The sequence below is a fragment of the Rutidosis leptorrhynchoides genome, chromosome 5 (genome assembly GCF_046630445.1).
Source record: "Rutidosis leptorrhynchoides isolate AG116_Rl617_1_P2 chromosome 5, CSIRO_AGI_Rlap_v1, whole genome shotgun sequence".
Classification (NCBI taxonomy): domain Eukaryota; kingdom Viridiplantae; phylum Streptophyta; class Magnoliopsida; order Asterales; family Asteraceae; genus Rutidosis; species Rutidosis leptorrhynchoides.
The window spans coordinates 389,664,183-389,676,305 of NC_092337.1; positions in this window are offsets into that span (position 1 = coordinate 389,664,183).

Sequence of the window (12,123 nt, forward strand, 5' to 3'; positions counted from 1 at the left end):
GGCCGATTCATTTAGAACTTCTAATTCGGGATTTTCAAGACGAGAAAGATGATCAGCGGCGAGATTTTCTGCTCCTTTTTTATCTCGGATTTCAATATCAAACTCTTGTAAGAGTAAGATCCAACGGATTAATCTTGGTTTAGCATCTTGTTTTGAAAATAGGTATCTAAGAGCAGAATGGTCGGTATAGACCACCGTTTTTGCTAGAACTAGATATGATCGAAATTTGTCAAAAGCAAAGACAATAGCAAGGAGTTCTTTTTCAGTAGTTGTATAGTTCGTTTGTGCTCCTTGTAATGTCTTACTAGCATAATATATAGGTTGAAATCGTTTTTCAATCCTTTGTCCTAAAACGGCTCCCATTGCAAAATCACTTGCATCGCACATTAGTTCAAATGGTAGATTCCAATTTGGTGTTATCATGATCGGCGCATTAGTGAGTTTTTCTTTAAGAATATTAAAAGATTTGATACATTCATCTGAAAAGATGAATGGCGCATCCTTTTCTAGGAGTTTATTCATAGGAGTGGCAATTTTAGAAAAATCTTTTATGAAACGTCGGTAAAAACCGGCATGCCCTAGAAAACTCCTAACTCCTCTAACATTGGTGGGATGTGGAAGTTTAGCAATTACATCTACTTTAGCTCTATCCACTTCAATTCCTTCTTTTGAAATTTTATGTCCAAGAACGATGCCTTCTTTAACCATAAAATGGCATTTCTCCCAATTAAGTACTAGATTTGATTTTTCGCATCTAATTAGCATTCGTTCCAGATTAACTAGACATGATTTAAATGTATCACCGAAGACTGAAAAGTCATCCATGAATACTTCCATGCATTCTTCTATCATGTCATGAAAAATCGCCATCATGCACCTTTGAAAGGTTGCAGGGGCGTTACAAAGTCCAAATGGCATGCGTTTGTAAGCAAAAGTACCATAAGGGCACGTGAATGTGGTTTTCTCTTGATCTTCGGGTGCTATTGGAATTTGAAAATATCCGGAAAATCCATCTAGAAAACAATAGTAACTATTTCCGGCTAATCTTTCCAACATTTGATCTATGAAAGGTAAGGGAAAGTGATCTTTTCTGGTGGCGTCATTTAATTTTCTATAATCAATACATACACGCCATCCTGTTACAGTCCTAGTAGGAATAAGCTCATTTTTCTCATTTGTGATGACAGTCATGCCACCCTTCTTAGGCACGCATTGAACTGGGCTTACCCATGGACTATCAGAAATTGGATATATCAAACCTGCATCTAGCAGTTTAATAATCTCTTTCTTAACTACATCTTGCATATTAGGATTTAGTCTTCGTTGGCGTTGCACATACGTTTTATGACCTTCTTCCATAAGGATTTTATGTGTGCAATACGAAGGACTTATTCCTTTAATATCATGAATCTTCCATGCAATGGCTGGTTTATGAGCTTTCAACACAGAAATGAGTTGTGATTTCTCATTTTCAGTAAGAGAAGACGATATTATTACAGGTAATTCAGATTCACCATGTAAATAAGCGTATTCCAAATGGTTTGGAAGTGGCTTTAACTCTAATTTCGGAGGTTCTTCTATCGATGATTTATATCGATATCTGTCTTCTTCTTTTAGCATTTGAATTTCTTCTGTTGTTGGTTCATATCCATTAGCTATAAGTGTAGCTAACATTTCAGCTTCATCAATTGGTTCATTTCCTTCTCCTAAAGAACATTCTCCTGTTCCTTGTAATTCTGGAAATTCTTCTAATAATTCTGCATGTGCATCTATAGTTTGAATATAATAACATGTATCATCTGCAGATTGTGGTTGTTGCATGGCTCTATCAACTGAAAAGGTAACACTCTCATCCTCTATACTTAGGGTCAGTTTCTTACCGAACACGTCTATCATTGCTTTAGCCGTGTTTAAGAATGGTCTTCCTAATATGAGAGGAACTTGAGAATCTTCTTCCATGTCTAAAACAACAAAATCTACTGGGAATACTAAAGTACCAACTTTAACTAGCATGTTCTCCATTATCCCTCTAGGATATTTTATTGATCTATCGGCTAGTTGTATGCTTATTCTTGTTGGTTTCAATTCTCCGAGGTCTAGTTTAGCGTATAGTGAATACGGCATTAGATTTATACTAGCACCTAAGTCTGCCAATGCTTCTATTGAACTAAGACTACCCAGAAAACATGGAATTGTGAAACTTCCTGGATCAGATAGTTTTTCTGGTATCTTATTCAACAGCACTGCTGAACAATTAGCATTCATAGTAACAGCCGAGAGTTCTTCCATTTTCTTTCTATTCGTGATTAGATCTTTCAAGAATTTAGCATATCTTGGCATTCCTGAAATCACATCAATGAAAGGAAGATTTACATTTATCTGTTTAAACATATCCAAAAATTTGGATTGCTCGGCTTCAAGTTTCTCTTTCTTCATTTTACTCGGATAAGGAAGAGGTGGTTGGTATGGTTTAACATAAGGTTTATCCTTAGCTGTGTTATCTTCATTAACCTTTTCAACTACCGGTTCTTTTTCCTTTTCTTTATCAGGTTGTGGTTCTTGTGGAGTAGGAATAGTTTCATCAGAAGTTACAGGTATTTCAGGTGTTTTAAGTGTTGTACCACTTCTTGTGGTAATAGCTTTAGCTGTTTCATTCCGGGGGTTAGCATTTGTATCACTTGGTAGACTTCCCGGTTTTCTTTCACCTATTAACCTTGCTAGGTTACTTACTTCTTGTTCTAGATTTTGAATAGAAGCTTGTTGATTTCTAAATGCTTGAGCATTTTGTTCATTAGTTTGTTTTTGAGATGTGAAAAACTGCGTTTGAGTTTCAACTAGCTTCGTCATCATATCTTCTAAATTCGGCTTTTTATCATCGGTTTGTTGTGGTGGTTTGTTTTGAAAATTCGGTCTTTGCTGATTGTAAGTATTATTGGATACTTGTTGATTGCTAGGACCTTGTTGGTTGTTGTATGGAATATTTCGGTTATAATTCTGGTTTTGATTGTAAATCGGTCTTGGCGGTTGATAATTATTCTGATAATTATTTCCAGGCCTTTGGTTTATGTATGAAATATTCTCTCTTTGTTCCATTGTTAATTCAATACTGAGACAATCTTTTGTCAAATGTGGTCCTCCACACTGCTCACAACTAATTCGTATAGAGTGAATATCCTTAGTCATCTTTTCCATTCGTCTCTCGAAAGCATCTATCTTTGCGGAAATGGAATCTAAGTCATGGCTAGAATCGGCTCTAGCTGCTTTAGATGATCTAATGATATCTTTTTCTTGGTGCCACTCATGTGAGTGGGAAGCAGTATTATCAATAATTTTGTAAGCATCAGTTTCGGTTTTCTTCATAATCGAACCACCAGCTGCTATATCTATGTCTTTTCTTGTAGTGATGTCGCATCCTCGGTAGAATATTTGTACTATTTGACAAGTGTCTAAACCATGTTGCGGACATCCTCTTAACAACTTTCCATATCTTGTCCACGCCTCATATAGAGTTTCATTTGGTTTCTGTGTGAACGTAACAATTTCTGCTTGAAGTCTTACGGCTTTAGATGCAGGAAAAAATTGTTTAAGAAATTTGTCAACTAAAACATCCCATGTATCGATCGCCCCTTCAGGTAACGATTCCAACCAATCTTTGGCTTCTCCCTTTAAAGTCCAGGGAAATAACATGAGATATATCTGTTCATCCTCCACTTCTCGTATTTTAAATAGTGTGCAGATCCTATTAAAGGTACGTAGATGTTCATTTGGATCTTCCTTCGGTGCACCACTAAATTGGCATTGATTAGTCACCATGTGTAGAATTTGTCCTTTGATTTCATAATCTGGCGCATTAATGTCTGGATGAGTAATTGCGTGACCTTGGCCAGTGCGTTTAGCTCTCATTCGGTCTTCCATACTTAAAGGTTCCAGATTCTCCATAATTGAATTTGTTGAATCGGTATCACTAGATGGTTCTGATTTAATAGTTCGTTCCTCAACAATCTCTGTTTGAATGATTGGTGGTTCCGGAGGAAAGTTTAATGGTTCAGGATCTATGAACCGTTCCTGAATATTTTCCGGATTCTCAATTGTGAGGTTTGTTTCAAAAACTGGATTATCGGAAATTTGAACTGAAGTACTTGGTCGACTGGATGACGATTCTAAAGAAAAATCAACGGCGGTTATATTTGTTAAACGATGTCTTGATCGAGTTACAGGTGGTGAACGTACAAAAGGTGGTGAACGTCTTGCTCGGTGCATTCACAGAATATCCTATTAGTTTTTAAAAGGAAAGAAAAATTATAATAAGTTATCCAATTAATAGACTTTTCTGATTTTGCCCACGTTTCGAATAGCCAAAAGATGCAGCAGAGGGGCAGGATTCGTTTGGTCTCAATATAATTGAGGACTGTTTGGCTCCAATAACCCGGTCCACGTACAAATCCAACTATTACTACGAACCAGAAAATTTTGATGTCTATCAATTTAACTACTCAAAATAAATTTTCGTAATTTTAAGAAATTTAGATAAGAAGTAGAATAAAATTCTAAGTCCTAAAACTAGAATAGCGAGAAATAAGAGAGAAAAAGAGTGCGCGTCGAAAAATGTCGAAAAAAAATGGTTGAAAAATAAAAGGTGACGGAAAAATAAAAGAAACTTATAAAAACTTAAAAATACTTAACTAATTTAACCTTATTACTACAACTAACTTAAAATTATAATCGCAAATTGAAATTACTAATTGGAATGATAATTGATACATAGTAAAAGGTCTAAAAATATTAAAGCTTACAAGAAAAACTAAGTCCCAAATGGAAATAACTTAAAAAGAAACTAAAACTTAAAAAGGCGTCGCAAAATTCTAAAGCACCTAAATCTTAGTCTAAAGAAAAAGCACTTAAGGAATTCTACGGCAAAGCCTAAAAATATAGGAGTAAAAATAACTATAGCAAAAACTAAGTTTAAAATTAATTATGAGCTAAAAATATAAATATTACGCTACAATGATTAAAAAGGTACAAAATATAAAAATATATAAAAAGTTGTAAAAAGTACAATTTTTATAAAAATATTATTTTTATATTATTTATTTTATTAAACTACTAATTTTATAATTTTAATAAAACTAATTAAACAAAATACATAAATATAAAGTAAAAAGTAAAAATAAAACTAAAATTAATAATAATAATAATAATAATTAAGTTAAATAATAATAATAATAAATTAAAACTCCGTAATCAATGCAATTTTAGGGTTTTGTCCGTGTGTCAGAGGGCCTCCGCGAGTCGCGGCAAATAAAGAGGAAAACCCCGCGAGTCGCGGGGTTCAGAATTTGAGCTGACAGGTTTCACTTTTACGCGTTTTTCTTTATTTTTTTTTTTTTATTTTGTTTTCTGTTTTTAATTTAAATAAACGATTTTTAATAAAATTTATATTTTTATAAATTAAAATAAAGATAAAGAAACTTATAAAACTTAAATATTTAACAAAATCCTAAAAATACTTATATTTTTGTTTTTCTTTTTATATTTTTGAATGATTAAAACGTAATTTTTACAAAAACGACTTTTAATAAAAGTAAATAAAAATCTTTTTTTTTTTATTAGCGTTGCGCTTCCGGCTTTTAAGAGTAATTCCCCGGCAGCGGCGCCAAAAAATACTTGATGTGCAGCGGGGTAGTATATAAAATAGTTATTATTTTACTAGGAAAAACTATTAAATACGATACAATTTTACACAAGATATTTATTTATTTATAGAATGGATATACTTAAACCTTGCTACAACACTTATAGGCAGTGTACCTAATCGTACAGTAGTGTAGTTTTTAGTAAGTCCGGTTCGTTCCACAGGGAAATCTTTAAGCAAAGCTCAACGCTATATTAGTTTACTTTTATAAAAATACAAATATATATATAAGTGATATTATTATTATAAAGGGGGGTTTTTACCGTTTAATGACCGGTTTGTCGATTTTAAAACTTTAGTCGCAGTTAAAACCTAATGTAAAATATAAAATAAATACAAGACTTTAAATTAAAGCGTAAAGTAAATAACGATAATGAAATTGCGAATAATAAAAATGCGATAAAATTAAATTGCGATAATTAAAAGTACGATAATTAAAAGTGCGATAAAATGAAATAACAATAAATAAAAGTGCGATAATTAGAAGTGCAATTAAATATAAAATAAAGGAAATAAAATATGATATAAAAGAATTATGCTTATTTAAACTTCCGTAATCATGATGTTTGACGTGTTGGTTTTAGTTTTATGCCCATGGGTTAATTGTCCTTTGTCCTGGATTATTCAATATGTCCGTCTGGTTTTTGTCCATAACAGTCCATCAGTCATAAATATAAATTGCAAGTGTCCTTGTCAAATTATTATTATACCCGAAGATAAATATTCCAACTAATTGGGGATTCGAATTGTAACAAGGTTTTAATACTTTGTTTAATGAATACACCAGGTTATCGACTGCGTGTAAACCAAGGTTTTACTACTTTGTTAACAATTACACCAATTACCCTTGAATGTAATTTCACCCCTGTTTTAATTATTCTAGTGGCTATTAATCCATTCCCGTGTCCGGTTAAATGAACGATTATTCGTACATATAAATACCCTGCCCATCGTGTCCGATCGAGTGTATATGGTAATTTATAGGGACGCCCAATTGTAAATCTTTATATTAACATTAACAAACTTTCATTTAGTTAAACAAATATAAAGCCCATTAATAACCCATAGTCTAGTTTCCACAAGTGTCGTTCTTTTGTCCAAACCCCAATTATGGTACAAAGCCCAATTACCCAATTTTAGTAATTAGCCCAACATCATGATTACTTCGTTTTAAATAAGCATAATAATAACTTAGCTACGAGACATTAATATAAAAAGGTTGAACATAACTTACAATGATTAAAAATAGCGTAGCGTTACACGGACAGAATTTCGACTTACACCCTTACAACATTCGCTAACATACCCTTATTATTAGAATTATAATTAAAATTAAAATATAAATTATAAATATAAATATATTACGTATATATTGAGAGAGAGATTGAGAAAATAAGATGTTAAATTCGATCAGAATTCGGTTGGCTTTATAGCCAGAAGTGAAATTTGGGGCTCCGCGACTCGCGGCAAAAAGGCCTTCAAACTCCGCGAGTCGCGGAGAGGTATTTTCAGTTTACACCCTTGGAGTTTCCTGCTGCCGACGGTTTTAAATATATATATATATAATATATATATAATTAATATAATTAATTATATATTATATTATATTTATATATATAGTTAACTTGTAATTTTTAGTCCGTTGCGTCGAGCGTTAAGAGTTGACTCTGGTCCCGGTTCCGGTTTTTCGAACGTCCTCGCGTACAATTTAATATCTTGTACTTTGCGTTTTGAATCTTGTACTCTTGTGATTTTGAGACGTTTCTTATCAATAATTGGAACCTTTTTGATTGTCTTTTGTTCTTTTGAGCTTTTTGGTCGTTTGCGTCTTCAAATCGTCGAATCTGTCTTTTGTCTTCACCTTTTATTATTTAAACGAATATCACTTGTAAATAGAACAATTGCAACTAAAAGCTTGTCTTTCTTGAGGAATAATGCTATGAAATATATGTTCGTTTTTAGCATTATCACAGATAAATGTAAATCTTCCTTTCATTGATGTGATTTCAGGAATGCCAAGATATGCTAAATTCTTGAAAGATCTAATCTCAAATAGAAAGAAAATGGAAGAACTCTCGGCTGTTACTATGAATGCTAATTGTTCAGCAGTGCTGTTGAATAAGATACCAGAAAAATTATCTGATCCAGGAAGTTTCACAATTCCATGTTTTCTGGGTAGTCTTAGTTCAATAGAAGCATTGGCAGACTTAGGTGCTAGTATAAATCTAATGCCGTATTCACTATACACTAAACTAGACCTTGGAGAATTGAAACCAACCAGAATAAGCATACAACTAGCCGATAGATCAATAAAATATCCTAGAGGGATAATGGAGAACATGCTAGTTAAAGTTGGTACTTTAGTATTTCCAGTAGATTTTGTTGTTCTGGACATGGAAGAAGATTCTCAAGTTCCTCTCATATTAGGAAGACCATTCTTAAACACGGCTAAAGCAATGATAGACGTGTTCGGTAAGAAACTGACCCTAAGTATAGAGGATGAGAGTGTTACCTTTTCAGTTGATAGAGCAATGCAACAACCACAATCTGTAGATGATACATGTTATTATATTCAAACTATAGATGCACATGCAGAATTATTAGAAGAATTTTCAGAATTACAAGGAACAGGAGAATGTTCTTTAGGAGAAGGTAATGAACCAATTGATGAAGCTGAAATGTTAGCTACACTTATAGCTAATGGATATGAACCAACAACAGAAGAAATTCAAATGCTAAAAGAAGAAGACAGATATCGATACAAATCATCGATAGAAGAACCTCCGAAATTAGAGTTAAAGCCACTTCCAAACCATTTGGAATACGCTTATTTACATGGTGAATCTGAATTACCTGTAATAATATCGTCTTCTCTTACTGAAAATGAGAAATCACAACTCATTTCTGTGTTGAAAGCTCATAAACCAGCCATTGCATGGAAGATTCATGATATTAAAGGAATAAGTCCTTCGTATTGCACACATAAAATCCTTATGGAAGAAGGTCATAAAACGTATGTGCAACACCAACGAAGACTAAATCCTAATATGCAAGATGTAGTTAAGAAAGAGATTATTAAACTGCTAGATGCAGGTTTGATATATCCAATTTCTGATAGTCCATGGGTAAGCCCAGTTCAATGCGTGCCTAAGAAGGGTGGCATGACTGTCATTACAAATGAGAAAAATGAGCTTATTCCTACTAGGACTGTAACAGGATGGCGTGTATGTATTGATTATAGAAAATTAAATGACGCCACTAGAAAAGATCACTTTCCCTTACCTTTCATAGATCAAATGTTGGAAAGATTAGCCGGAAATAGCTACTATTGTTTTCTAGATGGATTTTCCGGATATTTTCAAATTCCAATAGCACCCGAGGATCAAGAGAAAACCACATTCACGTGCCCTTATGGTACTTTTGCTTACAAACGCATGCCATTTGGACTTTGTAACGCCCCTGCAACCTTTCAAAGGTGCATGATGGCGATTTTTCACGACATGATAGAAGAATGCATGAAAGTATTCATGGATGACTTTTCAGTCTTCGGTGATACATTTAAATCATGTCTAGTTAATCTGGAACGAATGCTAATTAGATGCGAACAATCAAATCTAGTACTTAATTGGGAGAAATGCCATTTCATGGTTAAAGAAGGCATCGTTCTTGGACATAAAATTTCAAAAGAAGGAATTGAAGTGGATAGAGCTAAAGTAGATGTAATTGCTAAACTTCCACATCCCACCAATGTTAGAGGAGTTAGGAGTTTTCTAGGGCATGCCGGTTTTTACCGACGTTTCATAAAAGATTTTTCAAAAATTGCCACTCCTATGAATAAACTCCTAGAAAAGGATGCTCCATTCATCTTTTCAGATGAGTGTATCAAATCTTTTAATATTCTTAAAGAGAAACTCACTAATGCACCGATCATGATAACACCAAATTGGAATCTACCATTTGAACTAATGTGCGATGCAAGTGATTTTGCAATGGGAGCCGTTTTAGGACAAAGGATTGAAAAACAATTTCAACCTATATATTATGCTAGTAAGACATTACAAGGAGCACAAACAAACTATACAACTACTGAAAAAGAACTCCTTGCTATTGTCTTTGCTTTTGACAAATTTCGATCATATCTCGTTCTAGCAAAAACGGTGGTCTATACCGACCATTCTGCTCTTAGATACCTATTTTCAAAACAAGATGCTAAACCAAGATTAATCCGTTGGATCTTACTCTTACAAGAGTTTGATATTGAAATCCGAGATAAAAGAGGAGCAGAAAATCTCGCCGCTGATCATCTTTCTCGTCTTGAAAATCCCGAATTAGAAGTTCTAAATGAATCGGCCATACAAGACAACTTTCCTGATGAATATCTATTGAAGATAGATTATAATGAAATCCCATGGTTTGCAGACTATGCAAACTACTTAGTTTGTGGATTCCTTGAAAAAGGATTATCGTACCAAAGACGAAAGAAATTCTTCAGTGATATAAAACACTATTTCTGGGAAGATCCACATCTGTTTAAAAGTTGTCCCGATGGAATAATACGCCGATGTGTATTTGGAGATGAAGCTAGTAAAATTTTAAACCATTGTCACACAGGACCAACAGGAGGGCATTATGGGCCTCAACTAACAGCAAGAAAAGTTTATGAAGCTGGATTCTATTGGCCTACAATTTACAAAGACGCACACTTTCTTTGCAAATCCTGTGATGCATGTCAAAGGGCAGGAAAAATAAGTCAACGTGATGAAATGCCACAAAATGTCATCCAAGTATGTGAAGTATTTGACATTTGGGGTATTGACTTTATGGGTCCATTTCCAAAATCTAATAATAATCTATATATACTCGTAGCCATTGATTATGTATCTAAATGGGCGGAAGCACAAGCTCTCCCAACTAACGATGCACGAGTTGTAGTCAACTTTTTAAAACGTCTTTTTGCAAGGTTTGGAACACCGAAAGCTTTAATAAGTGATCGGGGTACACATTTCTGTAATAATCAACTTGAGAAAGTTCTTAAAAGATATGGAGTAACTCATAAAATCTCCACCGCATATCATCCACAAACAAGTGGACAAGTTGAAAATACCAACCGAGCTTTTAAACGTATTTTAGAGAAAACCGTAGGATCAAATCCGAAGGAATGGTCCATTAAATTGGAGGATGCACTCTGGGCTTTTAGAACAGCCTACAAAACTCCAATTGGAACCACACCTTTTAGACTTGTTTATGGAAAAGCATGTCATCTTCCAGTAGAAATTGAACACAAAGCATTTTGGGCTTTGAAAACATGTAATCTTGATTTACATGAAGCCGGACGTCTACGATTAAGTCAACTAAACGAATTAGAAGAATTAAGACATGAAGCATACGAAAATTCGTTAATCTATAAAGAAAGAACGAAGAAATGGCATGATAAAAGAATCAGAAGTTCAAAAGAATTTAAAGAAGGAGACAGAGTTCTTCTTTTCAATTCACGATTCAAGCTATTTCCTGGAAAATTGAAATCAAGATGGTCTGGACCATTCATAGTCAAAAGAGTTTTCCCATATGGAACGATAGAATTGATAAATTCAAATGGGATTGAATTTAAAGTTAATGGTCACAGAGTTAAACATTACATACATGGTCCGATGGAAGTCGACAACGAAGTTAATCACAATTTTGACACCACAGCTAACTAAGTGTGGGGAGAATCAAGTCTTTAAAGGATAATATGTATTTCTGTTAGAGTTAGATTGTCTGTTTTCGTGTAGTTCTCGAAAATGGAACCCGAATGGTCTTTCCCTAGCAGACCCTAAAGAACTAGTCTTCTCCCCCCATTCTGAATTTTTATTTTTTTTTAGGTTTTTACGAAATGAAGACTGCCTGTGAACTAAACCATGGTCTAATGCTACACGCTTTGATCACTAAACGTAATAATGACATACTCCCGAGTGAAATAGTATCAGTAATCAGAGAAAGAATGGACGGAGTTAGAAAAGAATCCAGATGCGAAGATAATAAGTTACAATTTGGTAAAGGAAAATCAAAATCCGCAGCGAAAAGAAGAGCACGACACCTAGAACGATGTCACAAATGCGGAAAATGGTCACATGGAGGTAAATGTTCAAATAATCAAACCTATTCAAATACCGAATTTGTTACTTTATGCAGAGACGGACCGTTCATATGTTTAGAAGAAAAGACACTGAATGCTCGAGGTTACGCCTATGTAGCCATGGAAAACCAATTAAACCGACTATCTTATGAATGGGATAGATCATATAACTAAGAAATCTATTTCACAAGTATGTCTGTACAGTTTTTATTTTTATTTTTATTTTTAACCTTTTGATAATAAACGCTAATTTGTTCGCTAAAAAGTATTAAATTGGTATTAAATAAAATTAGGTTTGGCGACCGAAATTATTGAT